This window comes from Theropithecus gelada, chromosome 17 (genome assembly GCF_003255815.1).
Source record: "Theropithecus gelada isolate Dixy chromosome 17, Tgel_1.0, whole genome shotgun sequence".
NCBI classification, from domain to species: Eukaryota; Metazoa; Chordata; class Mammalia; order Primates; family Cercopithecidae; genus Theropithecus; species Theropithecus gelada.
In genome coordinates, this window is record NC_037685.1 from 27,840,720 (window position 1) to 27,860,200 (window position 19,481).

A 19,481-nucleotide genomic window follows, 5' to 3' on the forward strand; every position below is an offset into this window, starting at 1 on the left:
ATTTTCTAGATTCACTTGACAATATTAACATTCATATGAATCAAACTTTGGAAAGTTATGGTAAACTTTTTGAAGGGCATACGAGAAGATCATTCATGGGGAAGCTAATAGATATGATGCCCACTTGTGGATGTTTGGATGGACCAATGACACATACGATTACTCTTGCAATGTATCATTGCATTTTTTAGGACATGGTCTGTGGACATTTACTGTACTATCTATAGCAAATTATCTCAGAACATGGTGCAAAAAATGTAAGAAATAAACTTTTGTGTTATAATGAACACATGAATGAAGAATGAAAGAAAAGAAGGGGATAGGCAAGAAAATCATAGTGTTTGTAGGTATCTAGTCTGTTTTAGAAATTATCTTCCTTACAGAAATTAAACTAGAACTTCTTTATAGAGATATAAAAATTTCATTATCTTCAGATGCATTGTGCATGTTTAATCTATCATACTTAAATCTCAGTCTACATATTGTTATTTGATTAATATATGTTCTGTTCACTTAATTTTCTTTTATGACAATTGTACTGTGATTGGGACAAAATATTCTCCATAATAGAGGAGAAACTAGAAGGGATATTCTTCCTTTCTCTAAATTAACAGCCTTTATTATCAATAATTTGTATTTTCTATGTATTATCTGTGTATACACACACAAACACGCACACACACATACACATATATATTACATATATATACTGTCTACTCTCTTCCAAAGGATGAGTAAGTTCATGGAATATCCTAATATGACATGAACTCCTTTATGCAGTTTTCCTAGAGAAGCTTAGGTTTAATTTTTCAGAATGTATATGTAAATATTAAATCAGTTATGTAAACAAAATTTTATGAAACACCTACTTTGTGACAGGCATAGGACAGCTGTCACACATGTGATGAAATCAAACAAATAGTTATATAGAGATAGGCAATTTGAAAGAAAATATACAGATAAATGATTCCTCATAAATGTTAATCCTACAAAGAAGTAGAGTAATAATAATGATACTATGAATGACTTCCTTTGCAATGTATGAAAAAGAGATTAACACATTTTTTATTTTAAATCATTTTTTGTATCTTTAGATAATTTATTGCATAGGGTAAGAAAAGTGGAAGCAGGAAATCAGGAGAAAAAAGATAATATTACTGAGAGAAAAATGCAGCATTAATAAGAAGGTAGAGAAAAAGATGCCTTTACATATGGATATTAAATCATTCTAAAATCTTGCCTAAAACCACATTTCCACCACATACATTCTATCATGCTCCGTGCTCCAGCTGATCACATTCTGCTTCAACCATACTATATATATATAGGTTATCTATAACCATGTAACAAATTACCTAACCATTAGAGACTTTATAAATAATATTTATTATCTCACATATTCTATGAGTCAGAAATCTGAATGTGGCTTAGCTGGGTAACTCTGCCTTAGTTTCTCTCATGAGGTTGAAACTAAGATGTCTGAAGCATGGTCTCAAATGAAGCTTTGACTGAGGGAGGATTCATGCCAAGATTACATGAAATTGTGGGAATGCTTTAATACCTTGCTGACTATTGGCTGGAGGTCTACTTTCTTTTCTTATTTTGTTGTTTGCTCATTTGTTTTGCCTTGATATAGGGCATCTCACAATGTGGTGGCTGGCTTCCCTCAGAATAAGAGTTAATGAGAGCAAGTGAGAAGGAAACCAGAGATCTTTAATAACCTAATCTCAGAAGAAATATCCCATCACTTTTACTGTGTTCAGATTTTAAAAGCAAATCACTAGGTTCAGCTCACACTCAAGGGTGAGGATTCCTCAGGGGTACTATTGGGGACGTATTTAGAAGCTGCCCACCACACCATGATTGACTTTATTTTTAAACCAATTTATTAAGGTGTGATTGACAGGTAAAAGCTGTGTGTATTCAATGTATACAACTACATGAGTTTGAGGATAAATATCCATCTGTGAAACCATCTCCTCCATCAAGGTCATACACATGTCTATTACCTTCCATAGTTTACTCCCATCCCTTTATTATTAAAGTCAAAGTCACAGAAGCAGAGAGTAGAATGGTGGACAACAGGAGCTGGGGTGGGGGGAATGGGGAGATAGTGTCAAAGGGTATGAACTTTCGGTTATGCAAGATAAGAAGTTCTGGAGATCCGCTATGCAACAGAGTTCCTAAGGTTATAAATACTGTATTATACACTGAAAATGTACTAAAAAGGTAGATCTTATGTTTAGCGTCCTTACCTTTTTTAAATTTACAATTCACTTTTATATTGAACTTTTGTAATTTACAATGCACTTTTATATTGAAAAATGGTCCTGGTTTGACTGTGACTGCCCGATTTTTAGCACCAAAATACTGAATCCTGAGAAATTCTTTGGTCCCAGGCCATTGGGAATAGTTGGTTAGCCTACTTGCACTGTCAAAGCTCTGGATTCTATATAGATACTTCTTCCTAGATTGTCTTAATAGCCTTCTTTTACTAGTAGCACATACTACTCAACCTATAAGACTCCTTTTGATATTTTCTCCTTCAAGAATCCTCCGTCATCCCTTAAACATGAATGGTCCTTCACAATTGTAGAACATTCTTGTAGTAATACTATGCAAGTAGTCGTTCATTCTGTTTTTATAAAGAGTTGTGTCTTTTTTCCCCCTACAGACTAGAATTCTGAGAGAGCCATGACAGTTGATTCGCTTTTGGTTTTATGGTACCTAGTTCAGTGATTAGTAATTTTTCAAAAAGAATATGCATTTTATCAAAGAGAAAACATGATATCAGAAAGGTCAAGAAAAATGTTCAAATTCACTCAGCCAGTAAATGGAGAAAAGAGATCTGCAGTTGCACTGATATCTACCAGAGATATTAATGATAAGTTATGAACAGATTTATATTTTAAAATTTCCTGTTCCAAACAATGACCTGTCCAAAACTGTATAGTAAACCATTTAAAAAGCCTGCATACTTTTAGACACCAAGAAACAATAATTAAAAAATAACATTTTTGCAGGAAATAGAGATATTTCACATTTAGTGTTGATGTCAGACCCTGCATTTGGAAAAGTCACATTATTAGAACAACATTAATCAAACATCCTGAGCTTTCTGCATAAGCACTGGTGGTTCACAAATATAGGTGCATTAGGATTAGGTAAAATGACTTTCAAAACTGTATTATCCAACCCAATGAGTAGGGGCCAGCTGGAGCTTAACACTGTTTTCCAGGTTGTCCTATGTTATTTGGATTTTGAGCAATTGTTCACATACATAATACTGGGGCTGGAGTAGACAGTGTAAATTTAACGCAAGAACGAACAATGATTCTTCCATGTTTATGAGTAGATAAGAGGTGTTAAAGAATGCTAAAGCATCGTGATAGAAAGCAGGAGACAATTTATCAGAATAAACAAGTTTAAGGAGTAGCAAAATGAGATTACTACCCTCCCCCAGTGAAACTTAATAATTTAGTACATTAAGAAAGATGACAGATTTGAAGGCAATTTTGTATATTGATAAATAGCAAGGATGTGATATTCAAGGCTATGACTGTCATCTTCCAAATTATGGACAGGGTAATCAACAGTGTACTGACTAGGAAAAATTTAGATTCAGTAAATCTTCAATAAATCAAATTATTCAGTGCCCAGGCTCTAGATCCAAATACCTCAGGCTGTTTCTTAGGTGTTCTATTTCTTAAGCCAAAAAGTATTTGGATATTCTATTCTAGTAGCTGAGCGCATTCTAATGGCATAAATCGTTCTATGCTAAAATCATTATAGATTTAATTAGCAACAACGTTTGAATGAAATTGAAAATGAATTTACCTTTATAACCATATTCCTGAAGATCAATCAACTTTAAACAGGACCACATGCAGGCTTACTGATAATTTAAAGTATAAACAAGTATAATATTTAAATGGCAAAAACAAACTAACATGGGTTAAACCTGAGAAATCCTCTTTTCATTCTGAATAAGACTATATTGGATACACAGACACGCATACACACACACACAAACACACACAATTATATGTTTTCCTAATGTTATAGGTTTTTAGTAATATTTAATGCATTCAAAGTATAATACAAATATTTAGTCAATAGCAGAGGCTTATTGGCCTGTGATATTAGGTGAAGTGTAAGTCAGAAATTATTTACATTAGTGTTTTCAGGTGATAATGGAGTAAAATTAGAGTAATTTTTGCTGTCATCTTATCAACAGTATGAATGACACTTATCAAACTATATTTACTTAGGTAGATGTTTTCCTAAATAGTCTCACTCTATCTTTAGTGAGAACAACAGAATAGGAAATCAAGACAGAACATTCAGTCACTGTTTTTCACTGTGGTTAATCGTTGAAACCATTAATGAAACCCCTTGTGCTTTTCTGGCTATCTCTCTCTTGAACTTGATCAGCAAACTTTGTCTGCATTAGTAGCCATGGCAACTTCAGGATAAATATTGAGTACTGGCCTTTCAACTGTTAAAAACCTTTAAGTCACATTTAAGTCTGTAGTATATTACCAGAGACACTAGCATGCAAAAAATAGAAATTTCACACAGTTCCAAGAAAAAAAGGTAAAATCTGATGAACAACCTAGTTTATTATAAAATTAAATAGAAGATAAAGTGCAAAGATTAAAAAAAAAACTTTTTCATCCTGAGGTGGTAGTACACATGACAAGTTTCAAAATTTCGTAACAATTATATAAAGCTTTTATGTAAACAGATCATTAACACAGTTGCATACTTAGCTACTTGAAGGAATATCAAAGAAAAGGTAGAAAAATAGGGTAGTACAAGACGAATTCAATCTGAATAACTTTATTGCCTTATTAGATGCCTATGTATGATACACAGTTTTACGGAGTACCCTCTTAATTGAAGCTAAAGGACAGAATTAAAAATCATTTAAAAATACACACTTGCTGCCAGAATTGTATTCATAGCCACTCCTCAGGCTTTGTTGGTATCTGTAGACTACCCTGTGTTGACTCAGAGCTCTGTCTATGACATCTACATATTGACAACACTTTAGATGGGCAAGCTGCGGGTGCTCATCTCACATATGCTGAAAGAGCCTTTTGATTTTGGCACAAACATGGATCCTTAAAAATTGTTAGAATAAATAAAAGCCTTGTGGTAATTGTATTTTCTAAAGATTAGCTTCAGTATCTCCCACCTCACACGCTCTTCTAAGGATTTAGTTTTGACATTCCTTCAAAGTGTCGTCTCCCTTGAACCATATGAACTATCATAACTGCCTCAAACACAAGAGTATGCTAAAAGTATCACTATATATCTTCTGAAGCTAGGTATTCAAAATAGCACATACTTTTCTTACTCTCTGCAGGCACTTGCTTTTAGAATCCACCTGAAGCCAGCTTGTGAAGAAGTCCAAACTAACCTACATGAAGAAATCACATGGAGAGGCCACATTTCAGCTGATGGACTGTAGAGGTTCCACTGACTACCATCATCAATTGCCAGATACAAGAAATAAGATGTTTCCAGATGATTCCAGCTCATATCAGTTAAGTCCTATATCACCTAATATCTTCCTGCTGAGGCCTAAGACATGAATGAATAGAGCAACTCATTACCGCTTCATTCTTGAAATCTTAGGCCTCAGGATTTCTGAGTACAATAAAATAACTCTTCTATACCTCAAAATTAGTATGGATTATTATACAAGAACAGTAGCTAGAACAGACACCAACTACTTGTCCCCTTATTTGTACCAGCTAAATCTCTTCAGGCAACGAATTCCTAATTATGTTTTTAAATTTTTTTTTAAAGTGTTTTCATGATATCAAGCCCACCTCTATGCAAGGGAAGTTCTTTAAATACATATATCATTTTTCACTCAAAAAGAAATGGCTGTTGAATTATCAACAAAAAGCACCTAAGTAACATACAAATTGTCAATAGATGCATAAGTATGATTTGTTCCTGTCAAAAGCGAAGAGAATTGATCACTTAGAAATATAGAATAGAGCAACTGAATTTAACATAGTCAATAGTCAATTCCTTTCTGCCACATGGAATATTAAGAAAAATTTTCCTTTGCAATAGTCAATTATTCAGGAGATGTCAGTAATCCATCTCCTGGGAATCTGAAATTGAAAACCAGGTTGTCTACTTGACTTGTGTGTTGCAAATCAGAGGTAATGTGAAATATCACATTTCCAATAATGTGGAAAATATGTGGCAAAGTGAAGAGACAGTGGAGAGAAAAATGTAGAAGTTGCACAGAGATTAGGTGAAGATAAAACGGGAGACTGAAGCTTAATGTCATGACCTCAAATATTTAGACAGAAATAGAGAAATTATAGAGGCATTTTTATCCTAATGGACTTTCTGTTTTCTGTTCTAGCTTCCTTAGAGATGCAGTAGCATATTTTGATACCCCTATATCCCTGTGAAACCCTGGTTGCCAGCCGAGGTTACTTAAAGATGACGTTAGAATGCCTTTGATGAAGGTTATAGTTTAAACAAACAGGCAATGGATAAGCTTATATCAAAATAAACCTAGGGATAAATTCCAGCATATTAGCAGTGTTGTAAATAAACCAGAATCTTTCCGTCTTCTCAAATGCCAATCAGAGTTTAAAATTTATCCTAATGCGGGTTTCTCCTGTGGTTGCAGGTGGCTACCAAGTGCATTCCAAGTCTGCATAACTCTTCATTTTGTCCAACAGCACTATCTCTTTCCCTTCTTCTTTTCCAATACGCTTTCCTATTTGTGAATTTAAGCATTTGCTTGCTAAGGAGACCAGTGTAAGAAAGGGCCTTTTTTTTTCATTTGGCTCTCATTCTTTGCGATGAAGAATCACTGGCAGTGACTAGGTTTTATCATTCCTTTCTCTAACAAGTTTTTACACATGGAAGGGAGTAATATTCAGACTTCTTGATATGAATAATTTGAATTATATAATAACTTTAGAAAGCAAAGATACAATTTCCATTTTAAATACCATTTGTATTTCACAGTTTCACGTTATTTTGTCTTTTAACTAAGATCTTTTAGTTCAAAATCTATAGTTTATCAGGAGATAATAAACACATAAAAGTATTTATAGGGAATATTCTATAGAAATCATTTTTAATAAAACGTCCCATATTCAAAGCACACTTTATTTTTAACTGAATAGGTGATTCACTTATATTAAATGTAAACGATTGATTTATTCAGAACATACATAGAAAAAAAGGAGACAAGTCACTCCAAATAACATTACCAAAAAATTATACACTGTAAACACGTGTTTCCCATATTGTGCTTAAATTTCTATTTAAAATTACCTACACATAGGCCGGGCGCGGTGGCTCAAGCCTGTAATCCCAGCACTTTGGGAGGCCGAGACGGGCGGATCACAAGGTCAGGAGATCGAGACCATCCTGGCTAACACGGTGAAACCCCGTCTCTACTAAAAAATACAAAAAAACTAGCCGGGCGAGGTGGCCGGCGCCTGTAGTCCCAGCTACTCGGGAGGCTGAAGCAGGAGAATGGCGTAAACCTGGGAGGCGGAGCTTGCAGTGAGCTGAGATCCGGCCACTGCACTCCAGCCTGGGCGACAAAGCCAGACTCCATCTCAAAAATAAATAAATAAATAAATAAATAAAATAAAATTACCCACACACAAGTTATAACATAGTCAATATATAGTTTTGTTTTATGATGCATTCTTTTAACATTATAGAAAGAAAACGTCTTCATGCCATTTAATATTTTTGAAAATAGTACTAGAACATCTGTAAATTATTGGAATAAATGTAATATTAACAATTTCTATGTTTTTACTATGTCTTAGAATTTTAAAATTAAACTACTACTTTGATGTAGTGGTTTTCTTCTTAGCATAAATTAAAACCCACAATTTTTATTAATATTACCTCTTGTGAAGTAGTATGATAGTGAAATAGAGAAAAGAGTATACGATTTTTAAACTTTTGTCACACAAATGAACATAGCTGTTTTAAAACTATAATTTAAAAGTTTTCCAGAGTCATTGCTAATATGTCTGAAAAAGATTTCATACTAATTTGTATATATTTATCATATTTCATCAGTTTACAGAATAAGTTTTAATAAATATTCTGTGACATCAATACTAAGCTGAAAATTGCATATTGCCTTTTAGGCTACAAAATGCAAGTAATTTTTAGCACTTATATTTCTTCACTTTTCAACTGTAGTATGAGTGCATCATTTTACAACATAAGCATAAAGTTTTGTTTTGTTTACAAGCAGGGATTGTTTATGTAAAACCAGTAGTCATAAAATCTGCTCTTCACAAGGAAAAAAAAAATCAACTCTAATTAAGCAGCATGTTTTAAAATGAAAGATTAACCCAGTGGAAATCTATTTCGATGTAATAAGTTAAATCCTGACAATTACAGAGGTATCCTTCAATGTATACAATTCAAAGCGAGAAATCAATCAGAATTTCTGTACATCATAATTTACCATTTTACTTAAAAAAGTCTAAAGGGACTAAAAGTCACTTTAAAAATAACTCCTTATGTAAACAATATTTTTAGAACAAAATGTTAAATGCAATTAATAGTAGTTAATTCCCTGATTTCCTCTGACATATTTGATATACATTTCTCAAAAGAAGATCTTTACATCAATTTGAATGTCACACTGTGATTTTTAAAAGAACATTTGTCTCATGTGCACTTACTTCTTTAACAGCGATTGTAGCTCACCCTTAGCAGAAAGCTAACTTCAAGTCACTTAATATCTCTTTTCCCAAAATAATAAAATATATTCTTTTCTTGAGCATTTTCCCACAGAAAAAAAATAAAAAGTAAACAAACTCATAATCCTGAAATATCAAGTAACTGATTTACTGATATTAGTTGAATCAGCACAAAATTCTTCCTAATAAAACATCAGAGGAGTTTATAAGGTATGCTTCTGCTTTCATAGGTTTTATATATGTGGGGTAAAATTCCTCTCTAGAGGAACTTGGAACCTAATATTGTACTCATAAAGAGAATTTTTTATTCCTGCCTATCTAAAAGTATTGATTAGAAACTTGAGTTACAGAATCTTACTCTTCAAAAGCACAAGCTGGGTTTTTTGAAGTTCTTGTTTTAGGATATATTCTGGAAAAAAAAACATAGATCCATGTGTGCTATTAAAAATATTGTATTTGGTTTTTCCTAACATGTACTTCCCATGGCTTCTCATTTGTCAGGGGCCAGCCTCAGCTAACACTGTCTTAATCACATTTCAGCCATGCTATAGAAACTTTAACTGAAACCTTACGTTTTCTTGAAACTCTTATTATAAATGCCTTTAGGCAAGTTCTAAAATTTTCTCACATGTAAAATATCTGCTTATAGAAATATAGTCTGTAGTTGGTTAACTACTAATTTAGGAAGTTCCCATCTGAGGTAAATAAATCTATGAATAAAGCAAAATGAGTCTTACTGATTTCTATGGCAAGGGAAAATATTTCACAGACGATTCCAGAACAAAATATTGTTAGGAAAAGTAAATGCAAGGATTTAATTGTGTATGGATTAGACCTGGATATTCTTACGGTAGAATATCACAGCCAAGTTGAGTCTTCCGTCTCAAAAAATCAGCAAACACTGATTATTTAAAAGAGGAGAGGCATTGGGAGTTATACCTGATGTAAATGACGAGTTGATGGGTGCTGACGAGTTGATGGGTGCAGCACACCAACATGGCACAAGTATACATATGTAACAAACCTGCACGTTATGCACATGTACCCTAGAACTTAAAGTATAGCAAAAAAAATAATTTAAAAAAAAAGAGAGAGATTCTGGATGAAGAAGAGTATTGAGAGAGGACGACGCAGTAAGGGGCTGGTTAGGCAGATAGAGAGAGAGGGTCTCGGGAGAAGGACAGAGAAGGGCAGCGTTCACAAGAACAACCACAAGACAGCACCTCCACCACCTCTGCAGCTAACAGGAAGAAATGTGGTTAAGAACTTCTTGTGCCAGGATGTTGCTCAGAAGGAACGGGTCCCAACTTAGGCGCAGGTGCAATAAATCAACCTAAATGTCCTTAACCTAACCCAGCTCATTATAATGTCATTAACATGACATCAGCATTATGGTTTAATCCGCTGACCCATAGGTTTCACTTAGGCACTCATAGGTAATAACCAAGGGGAAGTCACGCTGGCCAAACCCAGGCATGCGCAGATGCAACAGCCGAGAAGTAAAGTTTACTCCTCCCATTTGGGCAAAACCCACAGAAGGCTTCCAGGCTTCTGCCACATAAAAGACCCAGAACTCCACCCCGTTTCTGCAAACTTGCCGTCAGGCCCTCTCTCCTTGCTGAGAGCTTTCCTTTTGCTTAATAAATCCTATTCTACTCACTCTCCAGTATTCATGTACCTCATTCTTCTTGGTCACAGTGAGAGGTGACAACTTGCTAGCAGCCCTCGCTCTCGGCGCCTCCTCGGCCTCGGCGTCCACTCTGGCAGCGCTTGAGAAGCCCTTTAGCTCGCCACTGCACTGTGGGAGACCCTTTCCGGGCTGGCCCAGGCCGGAGCCGGCTCCGTCTGCTTGCAGATAGGTGTGGAGGGAGAGGCGCGAGCGAGCCAGCGCGAGTTCCGGCGGGCCCTGCACTAGGAGCAGCCGGTCGGCTCCGCAAGCCAAGGGCAATGAGGGGCTTAGCACCCGAGCCAGCAGCTGTGAAGGGTGCGTCGGGTCACCCAGCACTGCCGGTCCGCCCCCACTCTCGAATTCTTGCCTGGCCTCGACCGCCTCACCGCGGGACAGGGCTTGGGAGCTGCAGCCCGCCATGCTCCAGCCCCCGCCCCCGCCCGGCGGTGGGCTGTGGCGAGGCCGGAGCCTCCCGGACGAGTGCTGCCCCCTGCGCCAAGGCGCCTGGTCCCATGGACCACGCAAAGGCTGAGGAGTGCGGGTGCACCCGTGAGGAACTAGCGGGAAGCTTGGCTTGGGCTTTAGTGCAGAAACTATTATGTGAAGCAGCTGGGCTCCTGAGTCTACTGGGGAGTTAGAGAACCTTTATGTCTACCTAAGGGATTGTAAATACACCAATCAGCACTCTGTGTCTAGCTCAAGGTTTGTAAATACACCAATCAGTACTCTGTATCTAGCTAACCTAGTGGGGACTTGGAGAACTTTTATGTTTAGCTAAAGGACTGTAAATGTACCAATCAGCACTCTGTGTCTGGCTCAGGGATTGTAAACGCACCAATCAGCACTCTGTCAAAATGGACCAATCAGCTCTCTGTAAAACGGACCAATCAACTCTCTGTAAAATAGACCAATCAGGTCTCTGTAAAATAGACCAATCAGCTCTCTGTAAAATGGACCAATCAGCAGGATGTGGGGCGGGGCGGGGGGGGGGTCAGATAAGGGAATAAAAGCAGGTTGCAGTCCCCTTCCAGGGTGTGGAGGCTTTATCGTTTTGCTTTTTATGATTAATTTCGCTATTGCTGACTATTTGCGTCCTTGCAGTTTTTGTGAGTTGTTGGGAGCTGTTAACACTAACTGCGAAGGTAAGCAGTTTGGTTTCTGAAGCCAGTGAGATCACGAGCGGCCTCGAAGAATGAACACCTCCACCTCCAGATGTGCCTCATTTAAAAGCTGTGAGGCTCCCGGTGAAGGTTTGCAAGTTCACTCTTGAAGTCGGCGAGACTACAAACTAACCAGAAGTGAAAAACCGCGGACACATCTGAAAAAACGAACCCAGACATACCATTTTTAAGAACTGTAACGCTCACTACGAGGGTCCGTGGCTTTATTCTTGCAGTTAGCGAGACCAAGAACCCACCAACTCCGGACAGAATATTACAAGAACTTAATCCTAGCTGAACTAAGGGCTAAGCTGACTGCAACAGTATTATGTAAGTAATCAGGCATTCTTCAGTCATTTTTGTGTAACTGTTGAGTGTAATTGTTCTGATTTTTGGGGACTAGCTTAGGAGATAACTGAAAGAAAAATTTTGATTTTTGTAATAACCTTAATCTGTTTTAGATAAATTATTATTTCTGAAGCTACCGATTGTTTATAGTAAATCCATGAGAGATGCATAGATTTGTGTGTAACTCTTCCTGCCTCACTGGCTGTACTCCTTTTCTGTCTTTCCCCTACCCACCGCCTTATCTTTCACTCTTTCTGGCTTTTCTTACAAAAGACATAACTGATCATTATATAAAAATTTTAAAAGTGAGATATAAAGTGAAAAATTTCCCTTCTCCCTCACTTCTAACTTCACTCCTAACCATTTCTGTATGCTGAGGAATAGTGCATAACTTAAGGTAGCATCGTCTCTTATTTTTGTAGCTTCTTTAGATCCTCTTATTCTCCTTGAACCTCAAAACACTTATTGTTGTGTGTTTGCATCGTCAGTCTTGTCTACAAGAACTCCTGCGTTTAGTCTCTAAGTTCTTTGTTTTCTGCTATTTTTTCTTTTTTTACATAAAAAAAGGATTATGGCTCCTTTCCCTTACGCTTTTCCAGGTTCTGGGTAGCAAAAGCCTGGGGGAAATTGAGTTGCCCAAGTGGAAGGAAGGGAGGGAGAGAGTAGGGAAAGTCCAAGACCACTAACAATGAATAGCTCATATACCTGTCACACACACTTTTGGCAGCTTCTTTTTGGTCTGTTCACAAAGAGGTTTCCAAACGCTTTGTAATAACAGTCCTCACCTCCATTGCACTGTTGATTACTTGGGTATAAACAATATTTCCTTCATGCTTTCTGATGTCTTCAGTCTCTGCCCGGTTGTATTGAACACTTAATCTAAATCTCAGAGCTGAAGAATAAATGGCAAGATAGAGGGTGGAAAATCTTAAACAGAAGAAATGTTGTATGCTGTTCTCTTGAATGGAGTGATAGTTACATCTTTTGCTAAATCTTAGAAGTAGCTTTATTGGCATACATTTTTTTTTACTCACATAATTGAGCAGCCAAGTTCTAACTGACCGTCCTTCACTTGAGCATGAACTATATTACAACTCCTATTTTTATCACCAAGTTTTAGGTAACTAGATTTAGAGAAAAGTAGTCTTTTAACCACAGAAATAATGAGTGGTTATTTGATAATTTGTCTCTCGTGGAATCAGTTGTTAGTGTAAAATTATTTTTTGTATAGACATACACAATGTTTAAATTTTACTACATTCTCTTATAAAAGACGTAACTTTTTATGTTTATTTTATGCCTATTCACTGTCTATTACATGCCAGTGTGAGTGAAATATTGCGCTCTGTCCCTGTGGAGCTCATATTCTAACAGGTGCTCACAAATGGATAGTTTATCCTGCTATATTAAAAATGGAACTTTTTTTTTTTAAAAAAAAAAGATAATTCAATCTAGCCCAACAATATTGCAGTTATGGGCTGGGCGTGGTGCCTCCTGCCTATAATCCCAACTCTTAGAGACCGAGGTGGGAGGATTGCTTCAGCCCAGGGAGTTGAAGTTGCAGTAAGCTATGATCACACTACTGTACTCCAGCCTGGGCAACAGAGAGAAAACCTGTATCAAAAAAGGAATTGCAGTTATGCAGCTTGGGTATATAGAGATAGTTTAAATAATATTGTAGGGTACACAGTGTAAGCACCCAGGTTGCCTAAGTCAAGAGTTCAGATGTACTGATGTTACACTGTCAATCGGTGTATGGTTATGCATCCTATTTGGGTATGATGGAGGTGTTTCATGTATGGCAACTAAAAAAATTTAACAATTTCGAAGAGAGGGCAAATTGAGCATAACCTGCTGACCCCAACCTGCAAGGTCTTATTTGGAGAAAAGGGTATTTTTAGGTATGATTAAGTTAATATTTTAAGATTATTAACATTTAAAGATAATTCAGTTTTAAGGTAGGTGAATTATCTGGGTTAGCGTGGATCCAAATGCAATCATATTTGTCCTCATAAAGAAAACACAGATGGAGACTTTTCTCACACAGAGAAAGGGGTGATATGAAGACGGAGGTTGGAATGATGAGGCCACAAGCCAAGAAATGAAGGCAGCCACTACCAGCTCAAAACAGCAAGGTGTAGAGTCTCTCTTAGAGTTTCCGCAAGCAGCACAGCTCTCACAACACCTTGATTTAGCCTAAGTGATACAAATTTCAGGTATCTGGTCTCTAGAACTATAAAAGAACAAGTTTATTTTAACCACAAAATTTGTGATAGTTGTGACAGCAGCCACAAGAAACTAGTACGGGGCTAAAGTAAAATAGTAGTTTGAATTCTGTTTTGTGAAAATAGTTGTTCAATAGCTGATTTTCTGAGAAAATAAGTGGAGAATTGGTTTTTAAAACCTTTGAATAATTTTACACAGTGCATGTATACCTGCATGATAAATCACAATAGTATTAAAATACTGAAGTCTCTGAAAATTCCTGCAATTAAGAAACCCAGTTTAGTGTGTTAACTCCGTTACTAAGATTGTTCAATCGCTGACATCCTACTGTTTTTGTAGCTCTAATACTTTGGCCCAGAGTTCCATAAAACATAGTTTGGGGAAAAGAGTCAGTGATGCAGAGCTGGCTCACTCCAAAGGAGCACATTGCAAGCTGAACTGGCAGTTCGGATTGTCCTCCCCATCAAGAAGTCTTGTACCAGTCTGTGGCAAAACATTTGAAGTTACACAGTAATTTTTATGCATGACAGTAACATTTATTTTTAAAATATGTGCATATAAGACTATATGTATGTATGAAGTCATTCCAAGTAGTTATAGCTTTCTATGTGATCTCTAGTTTCCATAGCAGTAAAAAAAAAATAAGAAAACACATTGGGGAAATTGCAAGTACTTAAGTACTGATAAAATTTAATGAGCTACAAAAAAAAAAACTGAAAGTATCCGGACTCTGAAGAATGGACATTGTTCTTAGGAATGACACCTGAGTCACCATCTCAGTGTTCTTTGTGACTTCCTGAACTGAGATTACACCAGTAGAGATACAAAGGAGGAAGGACAGATGAGATTTAATCCCTGGATATGTGTGAGAAGTAGGAAAGAAAAGAGTGCCTTAAATAGTAACGTATTTCTGGATGTGATCAATTTTAATCGGGAAAGCTTATTTAAAAATGAAGAAAGTTCAAATGGAGATACATAAATTAGAGGAGGACTTGGTAGGCACAAGTGAGCTGAGTTTCAGACAAGTAGCGTTTATGGTACTTGTATGTTTAGGAGCTACATATATGATCTGAACTCAGTACAGAATTTGGGAGCTATGGTAAATTGAATAATGGCACCCCAAAAATGTCCATGACCCAGACCCTGTGAATATGTTTTCTTACATTGCAAAAAGACATTGTATAAGTGATTAAGTTGAAGATACTGAGTTGTGATATCATTTTGGATTATGTAGGTGTGCCTAATGCAATCATGGGGATCCTTAAAAGGACACAGGTACCAGAGATTAGAAGAAAGGCAATGTGATGACAATGGCAGAGATTAGAACGATAGGGACACAAGCCAAAAAATGATGATGCTATGAGTACTTGGAAGACAGGAACAGATTCTCCCTGGTGCTTTCAGAAGGAACTAGCTTGTGGACACCTTGATTTTATTCCCACAAGAGTAATTTTGGACTTCGGGTTTCCAGATCTGTAAATTAATATATTTGTATTGTTTTAAGCAACTGTTTCATGGTAATGTGTTTCAGCAATAATACAAATCTAGGGGAAAAAATTGAGTTTGGTCATTATATTTGATTATATGGACAAAATAAACACATGGCATTATAAGAGAACTGCAGATGTTTAGTCGATGAAACTTCTTAATTTTTGAGAGGTACTTAAAGTATTCCTTTAGCATTGATAAATTTATAGTAACTTTACAGTGTGTGTATTGACTAATATTTAACAACTCTTTATGAACAATGAAAACTTTTTCATATTTTACTTGTGTCTGCATCTATCAGAGCTCTGAATCCAACTTAACTTTCCTTTTCTTAACTCATTCTTACACAGTTTATTGTTTTCTAAAGTGTTGCAGATAACACCTTGTTTGGACCATAAAATACTAATACATAAGAGGAGGAACATTAATATATAGCTGTTCAAATTTTATGTCTAGATTTGATATCCTGAGAAAAATGTACAACTTTAATTAAAAATGTATGAAATTTCACATTAAAGGAAATCAGGAGAGACCTGATAGCTAAGTCTAATACTCCATCATATGCTGGATCCCGTTAGAGTGACTAACTGTTCTGTTTAATCTTGAACTGACAAGCTTCCTGGGACATGGGACTTTCAGGGCTAAAACACGGACAGTGAGACTACACATACTGGTGTGGGAACACACACACACACACACACACACACACACAAGAAAGAAGAAGGGAGAGAGAATGAATAAATTATAAAGCAAATGGCAAGTTATGACAAATAAGTGAATTGGTAAAGTGTGTAAGGCTCTTCCTTGAACTAATTTGTGCAGCTTTTTGGGAGTTTGAAATTAATTTCAAATTTTTAAAAGTTAGGTAAACAAAAACTATGTAGATAAAAAATTGTTTGAACTAAGTACAAGATTCTATTTTGTCTGGCACCTAGAGTTGCTACCCAGACTTGCTCATGTCCTTTCTTGTTGCAGTCACACCACACTTCCTCTCTGTCCTTTCCCCATAACACATTCTTCAGCCTTCATTTCGTTCCAGAGAGAGCCTGTGCACTCTCATCCTAGTGAAAATTGCGCATATTGACCAGACTGATTGAAATACCCTTTCTAATCCTTTTACTGTGTCTCCCATTATCTAGTTAATTTTGATTAATATTTAGATCAGTTAACTTTTTTGCTTTCTTTAGAGCCTGTGAGAAACAATACTCCCAGATTAAGTCGAATCTTCCTGTTACCATCTCTGTATGTGTCATGTAACTCTTACAACATTGTTAACATTTATTTTTTGTGATTACTTGATGGATGTCTGCCTTGTCCACTAGACCCGATGATTTTAAGTGTCAGAAATATGCCAGTATCCGTTCACCATTTTACCCTCTCTGTCCAGAACCGCATCAGACACATGGAAAGGATTCCACAAATAACTTGTTAAGTGAATGAATTCTGATTCACCTGGCTCAAAATTTCTTAAGAAATAATCATGTCATGCTTTTGCTCAGGTGAGACAGACTGAGGATTATGTATATCGATTAATTTACTTTTCCTCCAATTCAAAAATAGAAATATGAGAATGTAAATATGTTCATATAACAGTTCATTATCATCTGATGTTCGTAATATTTTAGATAATTTTTTTTATTGTGAGTAGATACCACATGCAAAGCACAAGAGTGTTGAGATGTAATAAACTGGTGAACAAAAGTGCTTAGAACTATGTATTTGGTTTTAATTTTTACAGAATGATTTAAATAATGTAGTCATATCTATCAGTAACTCTCTTGTTCTCTTTAGTGTATATCAAAACATTTTAGCCACAGATGAAAACTCAAGCAGAGCAATGATCACTTTTTTCAACTATTTCTCTCTTGACATGTGCTTTGTTTACCAACAGTGTCCTACATATTGTAACCCACATACATTCTGCTCTTGGCTTGCTTGCTTCTGCACTTTTGATGTTTTTCCTTCTGTTTGGAATGGCTTTATTTTTACTCTTTCTAATATCTATTAATTCTTTAATATTCATAATTCTTTTCCTTATCTCCTCTGTGAACATCCCAACAAGCACGCATACCCACCAGTCTGGGTTAGGTGCCTAGTTGTGTGTTCTCACAATCTTTGAATATTTTTAATTGAAATTGTTGTGGTATACGCACATTTTCTGTGAGTGACTTTCTCCCCTACTGAACTCAAAGAGCCTTGAGGGTGAATACTGCCTTATTCACAATTGTAAATCCAGTTCAGGTCCAGTCCCTGCTGTTTAGTGGGCACTCACTATAAATTTGATAAACTTCAACTAATCAGATCACACAGAGGCATGAGCCTGAAAATCAACAAACACATGTCTCTTAGTGGCCTCAATAAAAATAAATGTGACATAGATTGTGAGCCAAAAACCAAGTGCTGTCTTCATAGAAGAGTCCCTCAGGTCTTACAAACTCTTATTTTAGACACCATTTTTTTAAAAAGTGCTTGCTTATCTGATTTCCCAGCACACAGAAAATTAAAAGCAGCAATTTGGAGGCAGTAAAAGGGTGATGTTAGAGGCAGGCATTGTAACAAAACAAAACTTCTAGTTGCTGACTGGAGGTTACACAAAGGTGATACCTAATGTACAAATGAAACCTTTTTTTTTTTTTTTTAAACTAAATTATGAAAATCAACCTCTGGTGTGTTCTTTGACTAGGGATAAATTAAACTGCAAATAAATTATTTTAAAAAGACAACTATAAAATCTCAATGTTTGAACATTACTCATATACTTCTAAATAACTTGTAAGAGGAAATACACAAAGCTGTACAAAACATCTTGAAATAATGAAAATATGACACATGAGAGATACTATTATAGATGTAGGTATATCAGAGCATAAAGAGAAATGTGTAGCCTTAAGTGCATCTGTTTGAAAATAGAACAAAGCTAGAAAAAAAATAGAAGTAAAACAAACTAGGAGGGAATAATAGATCAGAGATCAATAAAATAGCTAAGATACTTATAACTGGTAACATGAAGAGAGCTGAATTTGTTTTTTTTGAAGCAATCACTAAAATCAACTTATCTTTATTGATTAAGCTAATAGTCGTTATCGGTTGCAGATCCCTAGATACCATATATACAATAAAACTTTCCAAAAGAGTAACTTTTTCTTAGTCATTCACTATTTATTTGGTACTTTCTTTGCATCCATGAATGTTTCAAAAGGTTCTGACTTCCAAGGACTTATGTTATTAAGGCAACAAAAGAAACAATTTTTAAAAAGCAAAAACAAATATATAGCCACCAAACAAAAAACAATAAGAAAACACATCAGCTGAGGTTTTTGTTTTGTTTTGTTTTTTTGCAAGGGAGTGTGACCACAGTACCTGGGAATACTGCTAAAGAAGTAAGAACGCAAGTGAAGATTGAATTTGCAGATTAGGGATACGCTTTTTATAAACAGTAGATGAAAAAAGAATGTATAGTCAGGTAATGGAGACACCATTGAAATAGAAGAGATTTCAACATGCTTCAGTATACTTTTCTAGAAAGATGTAGCTGTAGATCAGAAATATGAGGTCAAGGGAAATTTATTTCTCATCTCACATGGAGAACACTAAGAAGTGTTACAGGAAAGCGAAAATAAACATACGATCCAACAGAGTAAGTCCTTGAGAAGACAGAAAGGAGGAAGGGAACAGGACTGATGTTTTATGCTGCGTGGTTTAAATGTTCAGATTTTCATATTCATATTTTTTACTTCTATGTTACTTACTCTAGAAAACTGAATTTGAAGACTTCTGGTAATGTCTGGATATGAAATTTATTTAGACACTGGTTAAGCAGGTTACATATGGGTCAGGATATTGGAGCATATATATTTTGATTGT

At 35.9% G+C, this 19,481-nt stretch overlaps 1 long non-coding RNA gene across 1 annotated transcript; it reads left to right on the forward strand.

The window, feature by feature from the left end:
- Positions 1-15,859: 15,859 nt before the first annotated feature.
- Positions 15,860-19,254, forward strand: LOC112610591. Its single transcript, XR_003116433.1, has 2 exons — positions 15,860-17,116; positions 18,960-19,254. It is a non-coding gene; the product is annotated as an uncharacterized LOC112610591 (long non-coding RNA).
- Positions 19,255-19,481: the final 227 nt, after the last annotated feature.